Genomic DNA, 21,155 nt, shown 5'->3' with positions numbered 1-21,155 from the left:
GTATGCACCTACGTTCTTGGCGCTTGCGCGTCGCGGCGGGCGCTTGTCGCACCCGATCCAACCCCTCCACGGTCGGCCGTGTTGGTTCGACCGAGACAAGGGACGCTCGGATGGGCTGAGGGAGAGGGACAGAGCGTGCGCTAGAGCCAGGCGAAAGCGCAGCTACGGTGCGAGCGAAACGGACGGGAGCGTGGCTAAGGGAGTCGAAGCGAGACGAGACGCGGCGCTTAACGACAGACGAAGAGAGAACTCGCGCGGAGAGCACGAGGGAGAAGGAGCGACAGAGTCGGAGCGGTTGCGTGGGGAGCGATCGCGGCTCGTCATTCGAAGCCCGCCAACGGACGAGCGAGCAGCCACGGAACGGGACCGCGATTCAAACGACCCACGCGATCTACGCGAAAATAAGAGTTAAAGGTACACGATACCACGATCTCTCTCTCTCTTTCTTCCATCCGGAGATCCCTGAAGCCGACGAAAGGTTTACGTCCGGTTCGTGACGGAACAGGTCGCCAGCAACCTTGCCGTTTCACGAAACGAGTCCGTGCGTGGTGTTCCCGTTGATCCGCGATACCCGAAAATCTCGGTGTACACACAACGTTCACGTTCACTGTTCCCGTTCACGTTCTTAGGTCTATACCGAACGTGAAGCCGCTCGTTCCGCGTTCGGTCCGGTTCGGTCACGATCGTGCGCGTCGAGGGCCGCAGTGTGCGCTTCAACCTGGCCGGTGGTGTCCGGTGCTCTCGCGTGTTTTCAATTCGAGTCGGAGTGGGAGAGTGATAGTGAAAACGGGCCGGTTGAAAGGAAACAGAGACCGTTGACAGTGATTAAAAGTGAGCCCGTGGCAGGCCGCGCGACCGCCACCGACACCGCTAAAGGATACACCCGCCTACTACCCTATCGCCTGTTCAGTGACATTTCTCTACGTTGCACGAGAAGAGAAGCGATACCTGAAAAGGTTAAAGAGACGAGAATCCAATCTCTCCCGTGGACGAGAGCAACGGAGCCGGGGAACCACCGCGGCAACACGCCGGCAGCAAGTCGCGTCGCGTGTACATTCCCTTTGTGCGCGCCGGAAGGAGTAAAGAATCAGTTGGTACCGTCGTTGGTGAGACCGGGTGTGTGCTTCGATATATCAGTGTTCCGCCTCGATTCCGAGGAGCTTCAAATCGCGATCGTCTGCTTCAACCGCGTTTCGGAGTGAGTTGCACAGTGCCGTTTCCCGTCCCGACCGCGTCTCTTCAGCGCGACTACGTCTTCGTTTTGGCGAACCATCGGAACCCGTAGTGTTGGCAAACTCTCGCGCGAACGATCGTTCGATCCACAGTTCGAAGAGACTCGTGCGATCCATCCCTGGGCAAATCGACGAACACGCTTGCCGGAAGACTTTCGTAGTGGACGTTTCACCGGGCGCACGTGTGTCGCCGATCGAAAGGATAAACCTGTAACGCTCGTCGTGACCGAGGAATCACAGTTTCGCGCGCGAACGAAGCTACGCTTGGAAATAGTCACCAATTCCTGACGACTTCGCTTTCCGGTCCAGTTCGTGAGGAACCAGAGCAGCTGTCAGTGTGCTGGCTCGAGTGTCGCAAGAGGAGTAAGAATATTCTTGGCACACGAATTTCCGGACAGCATTGTTCGGTCGAGCGTATCACTAGTACGTCCGAACCCACGGTAAACAATCGAACGAAAGAGAGGAACAAGAAAGTTTGTCTTCAAACTCTCCACTCGCGTTCACGGAGGATACAAGACGACTGGAACTGTCATCCAGAATCTGCAGCGTACTGTCGTAATCATCTCGACGTTCGCTCTTAATCGAACGCGATCACAGCCGGCGATCCGTTGCCGTAGTCAACGGCCGAAATTCCAAGCTGCGCCCCCGGTGTGTCTTCGTGTGTTACGGCTACTGACCCACGCGTCCCGTGACATTTTGGTAGCCGCGTGTTGGTGTGTTCCGCGAACAACCGGTGCCCGTCACGTGATCAGAAAGTAACCGCGTGTGTCATAAGAGAGAGGAGGGGGGTGGCTCAGTCCAAAGTGTATTGCATCGAGAAATCATCGACCGTCGTGTTTACTCTACTGCCGCGAGTGTAAGAGGATCCGATCAGCCGCGAGACCTGTGAATCCCCGAATCGAGAGCGGGACAACGGAGAGAGCGCGTGGCCAATTACTCGAGCACCGTTACTCCGGGCACCGATTAATCGATTAATTAACGCCGCTAATTAATTCGTTGAGTCGCCGCTGGCAGCCGTATCGTAGAAGTTGCGACGCGTTGATTCGTTGGTTCGCCGTTGCTGGTTCATTCTCAGATTCTTTTTTCCCTCGGGAAGATCGAACGGGACGCAGTCGAGTTGTTCCGGTGACTCAACTTCCGAATTCACTGTTCCATTATCCACTGATCGATCGGTTCGCCGGGTCGTCGCGGACTGAACAGCGTTGAAAGATCCTCGTTTCGATTGTCGCGAGCAACGGTTCCTCGTGGACCGGATCTTTTCGCCACGCGCAACAAGGTCGCGCGCGCTCTTCGGCCGTAGGCCATCTTCCTTCGATTTAGCCGGGGTTACGCGCTAGCCTTCGCGAGAACAGCCGGGCCTGTAATTGTGCCACGCGCGCACGGTAAACGCTTGTCCACACGAAGAACAATAAACGGCCGGTGTTTACGTGACGAAAGTGCAGACACAGCCCACTCGGTCACTTGCGAAAAGTGAGTAGTTTGTATCTTTCTCTCTCTCACTCTCTCTCTTTCCCTCTTTGTGTGTCTCTCTCTGTCTTTCTTGCAGGTTTGGTATTATACCTGTCCTGCGCGCACCCTCTGAATGCACGCGTGCATGCGTGCATGTGCGCGACACGCTCGATTCGCTAAACACGACGCCATCGTGTACATATGTTTCTCTCTCTATTTCTCTCTGTTTCTCTTTCCCTCTCCCTGTCTGTGTATGTACAGGGTGTCCGCATTGTTGTCCAGCGTTTTTTCAAGGGATGGTAAACGTTAACGAAAAATGATAGAGGAAAAAACTGTACGATTTTGTTGTGAACAATGAAATGGAATGTATCAGAAGTTCTTGTACGCGTAGTGTGTTTCGAGAAATGCAGGTCATCTGTAAACTTTTTTTAAATGGAATGCAGCGTATTTTTTAGGTGAGAGAAAAGCGACTGTGAAGGTTTGTTCAATTATGACTATACAATGAGTTTTCAGATTGCATATGGCCGAAAGAAATATTTTGAATATTTCGTAATATTTACTGTGTGTTGCATATTCTGTATGGAAAAGTAAAGAGAAATGTGGAGTGACGTTTTTCACATGAAGAATCATTTTCAAATAAATTGACATTGAAGCTTGGTATCATTACACATGTTTTTGTGGTTGAAGTAGATAAAGCAAGTAAGAAACAGGCAGATTCAGCAAGCCTTATTTGAAGATAGAAATATGCAGTAATATTTTTATAACTCGTAGTTGAAAAGATTGAATTTGAATTTCGGTCGAGCACACGTGCTATTGAGCGGGCTGGCGTGTCTGACTCTAACTTACTGTATCTACTTTAATCCTTAACTACTGCCTTTACTTCTAAAGTACTTAAACGATTGTCGGTATAAATATCTTTTCCAATTATTAACGTATAAATGCATATAGTTATACTTCGAATTCAAGTAAATTAAATAAAAAATAAAAATGTACGTATGCTTGATTCATAATAGCATTTTAGTAATATTAGTAACTTTCACAACATAAAGCGCTAAAATAAATACATTTGGAACGCCAAGCTGTGGTATCAACTTATTTGGAAATATGCTGTGTATAAAAAAATGTCACTCTGTGCTTTTATTTTTTCATATGGAAATAGCTTTTACAGTGTATTCAATATAACTTCCATTGGCTGTAATGAATCCTGAGGTTTTTTGGTAGCAATTGCTAATACTATCAATATTAAACAAGCATAGATGCATAGTGTAATTCTCCAGACAATCGGCTCCGTATTATCAAAACAAAATGTTCATACATGATATTCCATTTCAAAAATTGCAGATAACCTCTGGTTCTTGAAACATTTTGTAACTACGAGAATTCGGTATGTCCTATCGTATTGGTTATAAAAACCATACAACATTTTTCTTTTGCGTGTTTTTTTTCTTTGTGTTCACTATTTTCTAGGAAAAACGATGAACTAAACTGCCAACACCCTATATACATACGCGTGATGCCTCGCCGGCGTTCATTCAAAACAAAACAAGCGTGCTTGTCCATTGCGAACGTATATATATACAGATGTGTACGTATACGCATGTCCGTGTGTGCCCTGTACGCGCGTAACTTGCATGTTGATTCTTCGTGGCGCACGAAGACTTTTCGTTTTGATATATTGTCTGCGAAATTCGTTTCGAAACAATGATGACAGAGTATTCGAAGTGTTCCGGTTGTACAGAACATTTTTGGGAAGATCCTATACACGATTCGTGGACAGTGAAATATAAAAATTGCGTTAACATCACGTTAGCTTCATCCTTTGCATTCGAAAGTTCTTCATTAGAAATATATAGCTCTTTTGAAACTAACTCGAAAAGAAATCGTATATAAATTAAGGAAAAATACCATTCTATTTCAATATCTGATGCTCCAATATATTCTTATATTGATGTGTTATACAGAATTTCATATTACACATAAAATATCAATCTTTACGATTTTATTGTACCAAAGCAAGCGACGACTAAGAGTCGTCTCTCGATTGCAAGGGGTTAATATTAAAATAATATACTTTTAACAATTAATAGGTATTTTGATTGCATTTAAATTACATGATTACCATATACCTATTTCACATAGTACTCGTAAACTCTGTAGGTACCTTGACAGTTTCTTCTAATTTTTTAATGATATGCAAAAACTGTCAATACTTCGATGTACCAACAAGAACATGCTGACAGTAATCTCAGACGCATTAACATACGTCATAAGAGTCGCTGTCAGAAAAAACAACTCAAATTGTATGCTGCATCTTTAGATCTGTGTATCGAATCGAACACAAGACTCGTGGAATCCGTGTTCCCACGTCGCAACGAGAGAAGAAGAACGCGCGCGCTTTCCTCAGCTCGTGCAACATCGCGCCGGTTATCGCGTAAATTTCGCCGGTGAATTTTACGAGAGAGTTCGCGTCGTAGAACTTAATTAGTGTCCGCGGCGTTTAATTGCGAGTAGGGTCACCGAGCGAAAGGTGTACATTGTTCCGGCGATCCGACGATTCGTTAGGGAGGCCAGGTAGAACGGTTTCCAACGCCGCGTTAATTCCTCGTCCCTGGATTCGGGGAACCTGTAGCAAGCATAATTTCCGTGGATCGTCGTTGCCCGCCGCGGTCCATGATCGTAAACATTATTGGAACGTTCCTGGGGGAGAGCAGGGCAAATACGCGAAAATCAGAGTTCAACGCGACGAATCTGCGGGAAGGACGACAGGCAAAAAGGGAGGCGAGCGAGAGAACGGGAGCGGGCGGGGAATAAAGACGGAAACGGGGAACGATGGAAAGAACCTGTAGCCAAGGCAGAGCCTGTCCCGCTGACAGAATAGCGATCTATCCGACAGCTCGGTAGGTCTTTAATGGTCTTCTTCCCTACTGGATGTACACTGTTTTATGCTTTATTCCCGGTTCTTCATCTCGCTGCCCTGATACCCGTGCCCGTTTCACTCTCGTTCTCTTCCGACTCACGTCGTAAACGTGTCCCTCGTGCAAAAACGCAATAAAGTTCCGCCTTTCTATCGAGATCGGCCGATGCGGCTGCGGCCCTGAAAGCAGGTGACTCTGCTCCAAACAAGATTCGCTCGATGGGGGGTCTCTCTCTTTCTTTCGCAGCGAAGGAGGGACGCTGATCTGGTATCTCTGTAGCTCAGGTCAGGATCGAAGGCGGATCGCCGGTTAAACAAATTAAATTCGGGAACTTATGCAAATGATGGAGCGTCGTTATTCGTGCCGGGATACCGATTAAATTGGACGAACCGCGACGCTCGTGAGATTCAAGTTCTTTCGCGATTGCGTCGAATAATCGGTGACTGCAGGCCATTAACGGCTGCGTTTTAGCTCTCTGTGATGTGTCGGTATATAGCATTGAAATATTCTGCATATCCTCGATAAAAGCTGGACTAAATTGTGGTCGTGCATTTTAAAGGAAGATAGATAGTTTCTAGAGATTGAATGGTAGATTTCTCTTTCTCAAACTCTGATCAACTTAATGTTTAGTGGAAAGGAATTTCGTTTTGCAAAAGGTTAAAGTGCGGTGAGTTGCCAGAAAGAAGGTGTCAAAGTGTAATTCGTGCTGTCTATGTGTATTAAGGGATTTTCGTCAATGCGATCATTTAGTAACTGATCAATGCGATAAACAAAATACACAATGAAAGACGTTTCTTGACTCTGTCTCTGATATTTCTTTTCTTCAAAGGATACATTGTATCAGATGACTGCAGGGAAACAAAATAGACGGATAACAGACAGGTGTACAGGAGCTAAATTGTGCGTGGTTAACGCGAAAAAGTAGCATCAGTAATATGGGGACTGTTGGCCGCGTAGCCATGAGCCGGCGTGGTTAGGCTAGACGTGACTGCAATAACCGCATCCCGGCGATGCACACCCTCGGTCTTTGCGCTTCCCTGTTTCCGTCGCGCGAGAGTTTTTCCTTATCTCCTTTGGCTCCGCTTACATAAAACATCGACGGACGAGGCTACGCTATTAAAACTGGTGCCGACTTTGCGAATTCCTTAACGGTCCAGACCGATTACTGATAAACATATCTTAGTCTACCCTTTTTAAAGTCTTGCTTTGCTTTCTGGATTACTCATTCCTCGGCGTAGCAGATACTAGCTTCAGCGGATTGTTAACATGCAGCTTCGAAACTGTTTTTCTGAAACGAGCCAACATCCCATCACCGCGTGGCCAACCGGACGTTTCTCGGTAACGGAAATTAGCAGCCAGGGAAGATTTAATTTTTGTTCACGCGTCGACTGCAAAACGCGTCGTTAAAATTCTGCCGGGCAAACAAGACCGCGCCGCGGTACAAATTAAGTTCAGGTTTCTTCGTTACGATTGTTCGAGTCTCCCTCGGACGGCTTTTACTTTCCTTTTATTGTCCGCCCGGCGAAACCTTCTACGCCCTCCTCGGGGGGATATCTTAAGGTATAAGACCTCTTCCTTGAATCGTTAATTAGCTTGAATTCTTGTATTCTAATTACGCGTGCAGTTTACGGCTTTATTTAAGCAAAATGGTACTCGCGCCGCCCGTAAATACCCGCGCGCAAATACCTCCGCCACCGGTTAAGTGAGTCGTGTCAACCGCTTCGTCGAGTTATCACTCGGCGTAATACGGTGCGGCGCCCAAGGTGCCGCGCACCAGCGACGATCACCGTTGTAATCCTGCGCGTGTGTCCTGTGGTTTCAGGTGACCGTTACGGCGCACAGTTTTCTCCTGGAAGTGGTACACAAACGGCCTCAAGATTCAGCTCGACATCATGCCTTGGTTCATCCTATTTCTTCTTCTGTTAGCCGTGATGGAGGCCTTCCCTCGGGAGGCCACCTGCTCCCGCCTGCCGGACATCTATTGGAACTCCACCAATCCAATGTAAGTCGGAACATTTGCATGCTTTTCATGTAATTCACTTGTAGCCGCGAGTAGAATTGGCCAAAGCAAAATTTGACCACGCGTTATTGACGATGATTCAGACGTAATAGTTGATTCGACAAGAATCATGTTTCCTAATCGCCAATCGTCACTGATCAACAATTGAAATTGAAATGACCACGATGAGTCCTAATTGATAAAAGTCCTATTTTAGTCGTCAGTCTCAACATGCAATCAGATTGCGTTTTGCCCAACTTCGTCTGCCAGCGCATCCCATAACACTACCTAAAAAGAACTGCAGAATATGTAAACCATCTCGTGATTCGCTGTTCCGCGGACGTTTATTCGGCGATGTTTGCCGTCGCATAATATTGTCTCTCGTTGTCTACTCTCGTTCAAACGGAGAAACAACCATTTTTAAGTATGTATGCAAGTGCTTTAAGTTGCGGCGCCGCGTCGCGCAGTGCAACGAAAGCCGCCCCCCGGCGGAAGTGTACTAACGTGTACACACGACTGAGAGGAAGCGTGTAACAGGAATCGAGAATACGGGCTATTGCGTTGCTAATAAAACGGGACCGACTCCCGGGCATCGCGTAAATAATACTTTCTTGAAGGAATTCACCGAATTTCTCGGGATTTCACGTAAGTTCTGCGCCCGGTTGAGAGAGGAGGGGCAGATTTTCTGGAGCCGCCGGGAACGCTATGCGTGGATCTCCTAACCCGTATCCCGTAGTCGCTAAAGCCATCGTATTTACTGAAAACATTACCCCGTTGCCCATGCGAAGAATGCAAGCCCCGTTTAATCTCATCCTAGATATTACCGTGAATGTCCTTGTTCCGAATAGGAGACGACCGCATTTCCACGTTGAGGCATTCCACGAATGGTAACGCGCTACCCGGGCCAGGAAGATCGAGTCCCGCGCGCCGCGGCAGGCCGCGCCGCGGTGCAGCAGGTATCGCGGTGCCATTCTATCCGCTATAACGATCGCTCCTGATCCTTATCCGCTGTTTATCCTGCCGTAACGGCGGCACCCCGGTTGGAAATTATTTGCCGATCCCCCGACTGTCTCTCGTATCTTCATCGAAACCTCGCCGTGTGAGATTATTCCCCCTTTCTATTAGACTCGCTTGCTCCCGTTACTGCTCCCTTTATTTTTCCTTCTGTTTGTCTTTTTCGGTTCCGTCGCTCTCGGCGGTTCTTATCTTCGTTCTCTGTTCCTCTTTCTTGGCTCGAGGACACCATCAGTGGTTGTCCGAATAAATCTAACAACTTCGGGAAAAAACAGATCGGCAGGAAAAATTGTATCACGAGGATACATCAAAAGGCGGTGTTGTACGTGCAGGCTTTTGTAGGCGTTCGATGGGAGTTTCAGAGGCCGATTTCCTGACCTTTCTTTCCGCCTTTTATTTTCCACCACCACCGAACCATTTCGTCAGCAACAGAACCGTCTCCGCCGCCGCAGCCGCGTCTCGATTGGAGTCGTGACGTATCGCCGCGATATTTCTTCCCCTCGAATCGCCGATACCCGCGTGACGAAGCCGGCGTACGTGTGGATTTTTACTTTTTCCATTCGATCGGTTTTCTTCTCTTCCTCTGTCGTTCCTGCTAGTTGGAGTACCACAACGGGGGAGAGAGAGAGGAAAAAAAAGGGCGAAGGGAGGAATTGAAAGCCGAACAGGAAAGGTCCGGCGCGTTCACGCCCCTGCCGGCTTCGGGATGTGTATACGCGCGACGCTGCGGCCGGCTCTCGGAGCGAGGGCATTATAAATGTACCGGGTGTGTTGGGACGAAGCACCGAAATCGATTTACCAAACCACGTTTCCGTTTGCGAGGGTCAAGTGCACTGTTTTAGGCCGCTTTCATAGAACGACGCGTGTATCGCGCGACGCATGTAATGCGTACTGAATATACGCTACCCGAATATAAGTGTTTCGACACTTTCGTATCGCTTGACACGTGTAAAGTATGTTTTCTCCGTTCGTGGATGAGAACTTTTGTAAGTATTTAACACTAGAATAGCCGAGCGTTTAACACGATTAATATGTAATTCTTATGAAGATTGAAGAATACATTGAAGAATACATTGAAGAATACATTGAAGAATACATTTTAGATAGAATACATTTTCCGATTTCTGTATATATTCACTACAGCATTGAAGAGGAACTATTTCGTTTAATCATTTCAGATATTTAACACTTTTAAGGTATCAATAATTGTAGAATCAGAAAGCTGAAACCCGTCATTATGACAGGCAAGGCTGTTCCAGTGTCAAAATCTTAAATTACATTTCAAATTGTTAAAATCTAGACAAAAAGAGAATTATATACTTCTATTTTTCTACTTATTTTTTCACATGGTACAATTCCTCTTCCTTTGTATAACAATTTCAGAAACAGCCTTTATTTCAAAGCCGCTTCAGCGCACTCGACCGAACGGCTACTCGCGAACGCATGGAACGGCGCGTATTCAGTCGCACAATTGAACTAACGGCAAGTAGAAATCGCGAATAGTCGGGAAGCAAAGTCTCATGTGCGCCAAAAGTTGATTCGTGTCGAGAAAGCGAAAAGATCGATCTGCCCCTATGTTTCGCCGGATGATTGACTAATGCGGTGGAAGTGGCGGGTGGGGGTGACGGGCAAGCGAGGAGCTTGCTCGGTTAACGGGCAAAAACCAATTCGTTGTCGACCAACGGGATTGAATGTCGAGCCGCGTTGTCGGCCCGCGTTTTATCCTCTATATCAATGGGACTTTCTCGTATCCGCGTGGCACGCTCGCGCGACGGAAGACATCGGGCGTCGCGTATTTTTTTTCATTTCCGAAGGCTGAATCCACTCGTTGACCAATGTCCGGGGCAGACGAAGTTGAAAAGAATCGACGAGCCGTTGATCTTGTCTCGTAACGGCCCTTCGTTACGTTTGTCGGGAACCGGTGTGCTTGTTATACGTTTCATTAGATCAGAATGAGTTCTATCGCGTTTCACCGTATTCGAAACAATCCGCACGCACTCCTCCCGCAATTTTCCGCGATTGCTTATTTGGACAGCGTATAGCGTAACGCGATTCCGAAGTCTCATTACCATTTATGCCCGTACGTCGGTAAGAACGCCCGTGTACAATTCTCGGAACGACACTGAATCGTAACCATGGTACAGATAGATAGCATCTGTGTTTCCCGCGAACGAATCCGAGTTCTTTGGTAATCGGTACGGAATATTAATGTCGGGGGGGACGTTGGAGATTGGACGTGAACGTGTCCAATGATCCGGTACTTCGCTCGACATTTTCTCACGATGAATCTTCGGATTTTCCAAGAGTAATAGGTAGATTGTAGATTTTACGTATTTATGGTAAGTGTGTGGTTTATAATGATAGTGGTTTAACTCTAACTTGTTAAGTCCGCCGGGAGATAAAGCTTTTATGAAATGTCCGTGGATTAATTAAATGCTGATGTTACAGTGTTATTAACAACAGTAATTGCTGTTAATCCTTAATACTGGCAATTGTAATAGTACTATTTGTTTTAGTTTGTGCCACTTAAATACAAGTGCATGGAATACAAAGTAGATCCCTATTCCGATCAGTACCTATTTCCTTAGCACTGCATTCACTAAACGCGTCAATTTGACGTACATTGATTTTTATAATATATTTATATAATATATTTTTATAACCACGTTCGGCAAATAATTACATCGATTTCGATTGATGCAACTATACAAATATGCTCCTTAATCGTCCATTTTTGAATCTCGAATTTCCAAGATCTAAATGGATGAACATCAATTTTTCTAAAAACTGTAGAGCATACAAACAATGTTAAATTATTTTGGGATTTTTATTTTACATCGTTTTGCGCAGGATAATAATGACGTCGAGCGAAGAAACGTTATAGACACATGGATCGCGTGTTCGGTGATCCGATGATTCTTTAGAAAATTTTTTTCCCACGTATCTTACGATTTTTTAAGAAGACAATGTGTCTCATTCCTCTTGTCGTGATCCGTCGAGTGGAGGGGGGGACGAAAGCTCATCTCGCTAGAAACTTTGACCCGTCTCCGTTACGGATTCTTTCGACGAAATATTCTCCCGACGAGCGACTCCTCCAGTTGGTATGGTGCTCGTATCGAGACTGACAGGGAAACTATAAAGGAACCACCACTCGTGAATGTGCCGGATGCACGTACAGCGTACGCATATCGGTGTATACACGATCGCGAAGTGTGTACAATTTCACGGAAACTCGCGGAGCGCAGTTTTATTCGTCGTAAAACCAGAGAAGTTTGGCTCTTCTTCCTAGACGACTCTTCCGCCTATCTCCCACCGAGACAGATTTTTTACAAACACAGACACACACAGACATACACTAGCTTTCTTTCTTGTTATTCGTATACAATCGTTCGATGCATAATAGAATTATATAATAAAATAATAAGTTACTGAAAGTCGGTTGCGAGAGCACCCGATTTCGCTCAATAACTTATCGCGCGGAGAAATTGATTAACCCGAACAATAATTTACAAGCCGGATAATTATGTTCGACGATAAACGTCATTTATGGCTTTTGTAATTCAGTTTCGCGCACACGACATGATTTCGCCGCCACCACGACTCAATTTTATATATCCTTTGAACGTGCTGGATTCTTGTTCGGCGCTATTGGAGTTGATTATCGCGATTCAACGGGGGAACCACTGGATAGATAAAAATGATCCACCCTTTCTTTTGTAATTATTTAAACATATCGATTCATTATCCCCTTGCCCTATAATTTCTTTCTCAATTACGATACAACTACTTCATTAATAATTTATTGGAAAAAAGCAGAACAATTCTAGGCATACTCTACGTCTATGTTCCAAAATATTTGAATCGATAACGCAAGAATAACATTTAATGCGAATTCAAAAGGATCACGTAATATTTGTTAAACTCTGAAATCTTCATCATGACACGATATTACAAGGCAAGTGGTTAATATGTTTTTCAATGTATTTGCAAGTCAATCGAAATCTTAACAAACGCACCCTTGTATATATATAATTTCTGTAATAAAATACAAACCATTCCGATCCAACCACTTGGCTGTGTTAACGAACGTCAAACGGTCGACGCGTACCGCAAATAAAAGCCAAAGTTCCGCCCGGCTTGAAACGAGTCGCTTTCGGTTGCCGAGAAAGAAAAGGGAAGGAGAAAAAGAGAGACGGAAAATTGGATATTTGCTTTATCGCCCTCGACGCTTCGTCTCACTTTCAGCTTCTGTTGGTCCCCCTCCGATGCTGGTTTCCCTGTTGCGTGCGCCTCGCCCACTCCCCGACCTTCTCCCGGGGGCCAGACCAATGGCTTTCAATGCGATTGATAATTTATTTAAGTACCGGCACGTTAAAGCATAACTACCGTCCGAATCGGCGAAATCAAAACGACCACGCGCTCCGTTCCGCGGTGGCCGCTGCGGCTGCCAGGCATTAGTCCATTGTTCGATTTTTAATTTAGCAAGCAAGCGAACGGGCGCGGGACCGATCGATCTCCTTTCCATCGTGTTTGCCACCGCCGACGTTACACGGCCATTGTCATTCGACGACTGTAATTCTCGAACGGTTTTCCATCGAGCGACCTCGAAAACGCTCGATTCGTCGTCCCTCGTCTTCATCAAATACTGAATTATTGTCTGATTTCCGTAAACGACGCGCGACAGTTGAATCGACAAGTTGAATATCGATTCGAGGAGAATCGGAGGAGAAGTGATTTAATCCTTTATAGATTACTGATAAGTGTATTTGTTGACACTTTGCAGTCGACTACAGTTTTCACTGTGAATACTCATCGTTTTCAGATGAAATGTCAGCCATGCTTTTCACAATCGACGTAAAGGACTATTTTGCGCAAGTGAAGGAACAGAACTTTCTGATATCTTGATACATTACACAAAGTCGAATATTGAATTTTATATTTCATTGATTGTTTCTGTGTTGAATATGAAAACGTATATACTTCTTGTATCTGTAATATTTCGCAAATTTGATTGTTTAAAGACAATAAACCTGAAATATGTGTCGAAAGAGAAACTTTGTGATCATTCTTATAACTGTTACTTTACACGTAGTCATTGAAATTAAGTAAACGAGTTCTAGTAAATACACACAAAAAAATGTGGAAGATTACCGTATTAGGACTGGAAGCAAACGAGTTTTCCATGTTTCAATTTTCTTTAGATTGCTCCACCATACTACCCCATAAAGGATTAACGAAGGAAAACATTTTTCAGTGCAGTGGAGAATCATGAATTCGTGACGGACAGGAGTTTTACACGCGCGGATTCGTTTCATTTGCGGCATAGCGCGCGGCCAGCAGTTGTAATCGAGACCTTTAGCGACGACTAAATTACGCGCTCCGCAAATTTGTATCGGAAATACAAATACTTTTTATAGACTTCGATCTTCCGTTTCCTCTATTGATTCGACGTTACCTAGCAACCGACCCCGTATCGAATCGCATTATCTCGATTCGAGAATGGCACAGTGGCACCTGATCGCCGCAGGAATAAACCTTCGGTGAAAACGAGCCGGCTTTGTTTTCCCGAGCGTTATTTTAAGTTCCCTCTTGTAAGTTGACGGCTGTTCCGGCGCGTTACACGTGTACACCGTTTTTCCGTTCCTCTTATGACTTGTCCTTGGCGTAAATCCTTCTGCAGAGCTCTTTGTTTTCCATCTGTACACGACTAATATGAGTTCCCTTGTACTCCAAAGTAATCTCGGCGAATTTTCTGTTTGTCGAATATGAAAAAGATTCTTTTTTAGCGTTTCTGAATCGAGGTGAAACAGGATAGCGGTAAAATCCTTTCTTATTGAAACAACCGCTCGATTTCGTCTTATGAATTTTATTCTATCATTAACTCTCTGCTTTACGATGATTTTTTCATTGATTCTTCATTTTAACTGTATGATAAAAAAAGCAATATGTAATTCGATTTAAAGGAATAATATTTAGATTTGTTAAATTTAGTTTGAAGTATTCATCAACAAATGAGACTTGATGTTAAGGCGAGGGTTTAAGAATGTTGCTTCTTTTTATTTGATGAAGTTGATGATTTTTTTAATATAATCGAAAAGGAAAATTTTCCAGTCAGTTTAATTTTACGAAACTGTACATATGCGAAAAGATACGCGAAGATGATCGTTTCATTTATATCTCATTCCGGAGTCACCGCGCGTGGCGAACAATTACCACGAAACGTTACTCGCGACTTATATCATTCGATCGGCGTCGTTTCACGTGATTACATTATTTGAGTACATTATCGTACGCGGGCTATGGCTTGAATTTCTACCGGCCGCCACGAAATTAGTACCCGGTTCCTGCACCGTCCTGGGTCTAATGCCCTAGTTCGAATGGCTGTCACGCTTCACCTTGTCGTCCAGTCGAATATTCGCTCCGACGAAAATTTCATGTTAATCGGTGGAATTGCTTTTTGCCCGCGTCGCGTCACATGGAATCGAATCGGTATTCAACCGGAATGTTATTATATCACCTATGATTTCTCCGCGGACATCGTACGAAATTTTGTTCGAGTGACCGATAAGGGATCGGTGTGTCCCGTATAGTCGCAAAATTCAATTTGAACTGTATTTGCGTTTCAATGCCGATAACCTAATATTTCCTTTCATCAAAGACTCGAAAATAACGCTTAACATTCGGTTTACGAGTACTTATTTGAACAATTTACTTTATTGTTTTTAGAATAATTGACGTTCGTTCATTAGATCTTGGAAATTAGAGGTTTAGAAACAGACAATTGGGACACACTTCCTAATAATTGTATCAATTGAAATCCACGCACACATTTACTAAATAATATTTATAAAATGTAATATGCGTCAAATTAACATGTTTTGTAAATCCAGTGTTAAAGCCAATCTTTGATGAAGAATGTTTCTTAGCTTTTCTAAATGAAATCTTCCTTTAACATTAATATTATAATATTGTAAACATTATTATTATTGCTAAGTTTAAGAACATTATACTTTATTCAAATCGGTCACCCTAGTTAATCATAATTGCCTTTAGTGACATTTTTCTCTTTATATTCCTTCCCTCTCTTTTGTACATTTTCACAGAAAACTGTGGAAAGAAACATATATTCAACAACCTTCGGACACGTATATGTCGAAATTAGAAATGATTAAACGGCATTGCGATTCGACCAGGGACTTGCATACATGCGGTGATCCCCGTATTGTGTCCGGCCAATCAAAGACCTATGAAAATGATGTATCTGGGTACGGTTATCGGTTTTGATCGACGCAATCCTGCGTGCACCTTTTGTCGGTACGTCGCGTGTTACAGTATTACACATTGTGCGCGTTCACAGGCTAGGCCGGATATAATTCGACAAATCCTCGATGCGTTTATATTATGTGTGTTACATAATAATTCCCAGGGATTGGTTCGTACCCTGGAATAATGTGTCCCGGACCGCGGCGAGGGGGATGGTGCATTCCGTTGATAGACGTACCTACCTATATCCGCGTTGCATGCATTAGTTGTCTTTATACCACTACGGCGTTTACACGTACACTATTTAGCACAGGTATTAGAGCATTTTACGCGATTTTATTTAAACGTCCATGTCTTCATTATAATAGAATATTATTGCGTGTAGGCATAGTAATTATTACGATGTCTTTATCATTAGATTGCGGAGATAAAATATATTTTACAACACAAAGAGAAATCACACATACATCGAGCAACAGAACTGTTTTATTTCAATGCTTCATTAATACATACCTCACACAAAGTTTAATATTTAACATCAAACTTTATATTTCCGTTGCAACAAACAAATGGTTAACATCATCATCAAAACCACATTAGAGTTTTCTGCAGGAGTTACTTTACTTCACGCGTGTCTATCTTGTGCCCAACGAAAAATACACAGAGCGTAAACAAAAATATACGATATCTAACTTGGTACGTCCGAGATAAACGATCTGCCAACCGATTGTCGTGTTAGCTCATGATTGTTTCATATTTGTGCCTAGTTCAGTGGGACAAACTACAGCAACGCAAAACTGTCCGAATACTTGTGCACCGTTGTGTACCAATCCTATGATACGTTTCGCGTTGCGCGGCCGTCCTTTGCCAGGCGGGTTCGGTCGGGATACGACGAGATTAAGGTACAAGCTTCCTGCCGGCAATGAATTATGTCCCAGCACGGGGCGCGGAGATGTTTCTTCGCCGGTATCGCGCCGGGTCGGTCGCTCTCGGTCGGGCCGTACACGCCGGACCCCCTTACGTATGTTGCTCTGGCCTGGTAATGGTAGCCGGACCCGGTACCATCCTCTTTCTGGACACTAATTCACGCTTTCTCTCTCTTTCTTTCTTTCTCTCTCACTTTCTTTCTGTTTCCTTCTCTCCTTTCCCTTTCTCTCTGTTTTTCTTATTTTTGTTCACTCTTCCTATCACTTTCTCACTCTTGCTCACTCTTTCTTTCTCTTCCTCACTTTTTCTCACTTGTTTCTTTCTCTTTCTCATTTTTTCTCACTCTTTCTTTCCCCCTTTCTCTTTTCCTCATTACTTCCCTCTCACTTTTCGACTTTTGCTCACTGTCTTCTTCTCTTTCATTCTTTTCCTCACTTTCGTTCACACTTGCGCTTTCCTTCTCTTTCCTTCTCACTCTTAACTCTCCCTTTTTCTTCCTTTCTCAATCTCGTTCATTCTTTCTCTCTCGGCGCTCCCGCGGAATAAAATTAACGCGGCGCGCCCGTGAAGAATCGCGCGACGATTTCCAGGCGCAACCCCCGTCGGCCCCGGGGACGACTAAATTATCGGTGGGCTGGAACTCGGAGGACTCGGTTAGATTGTTTCTCTTCTTCTTTCGTTTTTCTCCTCTTTTTCCTCTCTCACCTCTATTTTAATTTTCGGCGCTGCGCGATGATTAATGGGTTTTTTATTAACACGGAACACGCGGGGAACACGGTGATTTATTGCGCTGTTTGATTGCGTCGTTAAGGGTCCTGTAAAAAGGGTTGCAACGCGTTATGTAATTTGAATGAAATCCTCGAGTTCGTAATGTTAATTCTGATGATCGCTCGTGTTCGGAGGTGCGAGGGGATTGATAAGAGAAATTAATGTTAACCCTTATCGCATCTGAGGCTTATTTGTATTTTGTTTTCGATATTTCTGTACTGTTGTTTACGGGGAACGGTATAAACCATTTCTTTACTAATTTTGTTGGAAATGGGTAAAATACAATATAAAAATATCGAGTGTGACTCGATAATGTACCTGTGAATGAAATTGATGTTAGTCATTACAATTAAACGTTCTTGTTGGCATTAAGGTTGTATATTACAAAGAAAATTATTGATAAAATTGATCCTTAAATGAGTCCGACGAAATTGGCCATATAATGGAAAGCATTTTATTAGTGATATATTGATGCACTCATTTCCATGTGCATCGTATCAGCTGCCATTGACATCGGAAAGCGATACTGAAGTTTGTATAGTTTCTATAATCAAGTCGCTCTTCTATTTCAGTATTAATAATATATTCAGTATTAATAATACATCGTGTGTATTTGACAATGGTACCGGTCACGTGAGCGTCGATGCTTGTTACTCTGAAATCTGTTTAAAATCTATTTATGTATAGTTCCTCTGCCGCTAAGCTTTGATTTCACTATCACTTTCTCCATTTTTCCTTGTAAGGTCATGCTTCACGATATTTCTAACCGCTTGTCGAAAATGCGTGATTTTAAAATTTGTTTCACTTATATATAATTGATAAAGAGCAAATATTTGACAAGGAATACTGAACGGTATTTCAGATCTGTATTCAAATTCTCAACTAGATACCAATCATTTGTATTTCGAAATTACCTTGTACACTAGCTTAATCCTGTCTATTCGAGAGAAAACTATTAATCGCCTCTTAATTCTATGCAATAAAAATATAAAATTTTAACATTAAGTTTCGTATAATGCATAAATATGTGAAATATTAAAATCAAATTTTCTTTGGTTCTTAAATTACGTGTCATTTCTCTCTAAGTTAATTCTAAAAAAATTATCATCTCATTAGAAAACAATGAATATTTCCAGGTAAAAGTCTTCTGAATGTAAAGTCTTAAAGCACAGAACAGCTGCTAATCGTTCTCAAATGCGAATTGGCAATTTCATTTCTTCCCCCTCTGCTGACAGATGAATGGATGCGTCGCGTTTATTCAGGAATGAAAGAGGTTAACAGAGGGTCACGAACGAAGAAAGAGACAAATGTAATATGATTTACAACGGCTACCGTGTTTATATACGCGATCCTCTTGTCCCTTGCCGCTTCATCGTGAAATCAGTCTGCCTCATTACAGCTGTAACACGTTCTACCGACGACGTGGCTGGTTCCCCGCATAATTCTACGAACGCATTGTTACACGATATAGACTGACGTAATTTAATTCGTAGCTGTGCGCGCCGCGCCGCGCCGCGCCGGGTACACGTATGTATATAATCGTACACACGTGCCCTAATACGCGGCACGCTGCTGAGACTGCCGGTTGCTTTACAAGCGCATACCTCTCCGATCTATGAAACGGTCCCGCATCATACAATGCGACGCGACCTGGCGCACGCCGCCTCCGTGTGGAAATAAGATGCGGTCTAATGTCATGGTAATGAGTCTAATTCGATACGCAATTAGCCTGTAACATCGCGACGCTCGCGTTCAACGATACGTAATTGTACACGAGCCTTCGATTCGAGACGTTTTAATACCGTTAATTTGACAGTAGGATCTTCAGCGTAAGTTTGCAAATAAGAAAAAAGTTTTGACGCTTTGTTATGAACTTTTACGAAGTTTTCTCACGTTTTACGATTTTCAGAATCATAGACAGAGGTATTCGCGCGTTTATAATGGGCGTGTCTGTTTCGAAATTACGAGAACGATATCTAATGTATCGAATTCAGATGGAATTTGCACGGAAGACGGTTTTATAAAAAGAATATCACTCTGATTTTGTAGTATTAAAATAATATTAAAGAATTTTTATCAAGCATCGCCGTGTTGAATGAACGGAAGGTATCATTAGAGTTAGGGGTTGAAAAATTATTTTGCAAACTGGAATTTTTTTGATATCTACAAAGTATAAATACATTTTTTCTTAATGAGACCATTACACTTGTTTTATATAAGTCAGTTTCATATTTGTATCAATTTTGCAGTGCAATTGTATTTAGTTCTTTGAATAACTGGGTAATTATTAAGGTTCTCTTCGCGTCTGATTTTGATAACATCGATCCGCGAACATCCTCGCGTGAAGACACTTTGGTAATAAAGAATTCTCGGTATACCTGAAAAACATTCGCCGCACGCATGGGACACCATCGCCCCGTTCAGAAAATTTCTGAGGAACTTGCCAGCCCGTCAACTTGTCAGTCCGCCGTGCTACCCCCAGACAAAGTATATATTTCACGGCGTCGGCAGTCATGAGCCAAGAGATTTTGCCTGTGTACGGCCGGTGTCTGGCGAGTTCTCAACTTTCCTCGATGCGACGAGATCCAAACTTCCATTAAGGAGTTACTTAAATGTTCATAACGGCTTAGCTTTCATTCGATGCAACGGCTTCTGTTTGACGTTTCACGGTCGGAACCCGTTCCTCGGGAACGCGTCGGCGTGCGCACACGTACCGGAGCCTCTTCGTTTGAAGTTAACTCGTGCCACGAGTTCTGTCGACTCTCCGTAAGTAGAACACCGCACCTCGACGTTCGAATATATAAATGCCTCCGATACCTGACACTAAATATCTTATCTCTCGATCTTTCCCTTTCATCGACAAGTTCCACGATCGAATTTTTATCTCTGATGAAAATAAAAACAGATGTCATAAGAATCATCTGTTCTGTCTCCTCACTCGGGTACCCACTGACAACTTCAAATCTGAATCTAGTCGCTAAACAGTAGTACACCTCGATCATTCGACTTAATTAGACAACTAACTAAAGCATATTTGTAAAACCCTTACATATTCCGAGGTACAATTCCAAAATTCAATTAGGCACAGTAGAACCGAAATTATCTCATTTAATTGGATCACTAACAGCCCAGATAGCCAGATCCAAAGCAAGTTTATAAAATTCAATTGTATGTATCCCGAGGTATAAATTGTTTTGCGAATAACCAAAACTTTAAATGCTCTATATCACGAAAAGTGACTTGATGATTCGAGATTCTACTATAATCGAGTCCCAGTACCGAATAACCGAGACATTCTACATTCGAGATCTCGGAAAATAGCAGTTCGACGACTGTGTAATGATCGACGCCTCGCAAAAAGCTTCTCCCGCGGTTGGCGGGGGCGGGGACGATCGTTGAAGAGAAGGAACAGCTCGCGCATCCAGGAGAAGCGAAGGAAAGAAAGGAACGGAGCTGATCGTACGATGGAACAGGGGTTGGCAGATGCACTCTGTGTGTATCGCGGGTATAAACCCACACCGTGACGCCGGCCTGATGCTTGGGTTATAAAGCACAGCTGACGCTGGGTATAATATATTCTTCTCTTCT

At 43.8% G+C, this 21,155-nt stretch overlaps 1 long non-coding RNA gene across 1 annotated transcript in view; it reads left to right on the top strand.

Moving 5' to 3' along the window:
- The first annotated feature begins 342 nt into the window (after nt 1-342).
- Nucleotides 343-21,155, top strand: part of LOC143174571 (uncharacterized) — a 29,735-nt gene continuing 8,922 nt past the window's right edge. Inside the window, exons 1-2 of the long non-coding RNA XR_012998727.1 lie at nt 343-2,702; nt 7,419-7,598. This is a non-coding gene — a long non-coding RNA (uncharacterized LOC143174571). The remainder of the gene's footprint in view (nt 2,703-7,418; nt 7,599-21,155) is intronic.

Source organism: Nomia melanderi, chromosome 6, assembly GCF_051020985.1.
Source record: "Nomia melanderi isolate GNS246 chromosome 6, iyNomMela1, whole genome shotgun sequence".
Classification (NCBI taxonomy): domain Eukaryota; kingdom Metazoa; phylum Arthropoda; class Insecta; order Hymenoptera; family Halictidae; genus Nomia; species Nomia melanderi.
This window is presented reverse-complemented; position numbering and strand designations above follow the sequence as displayed.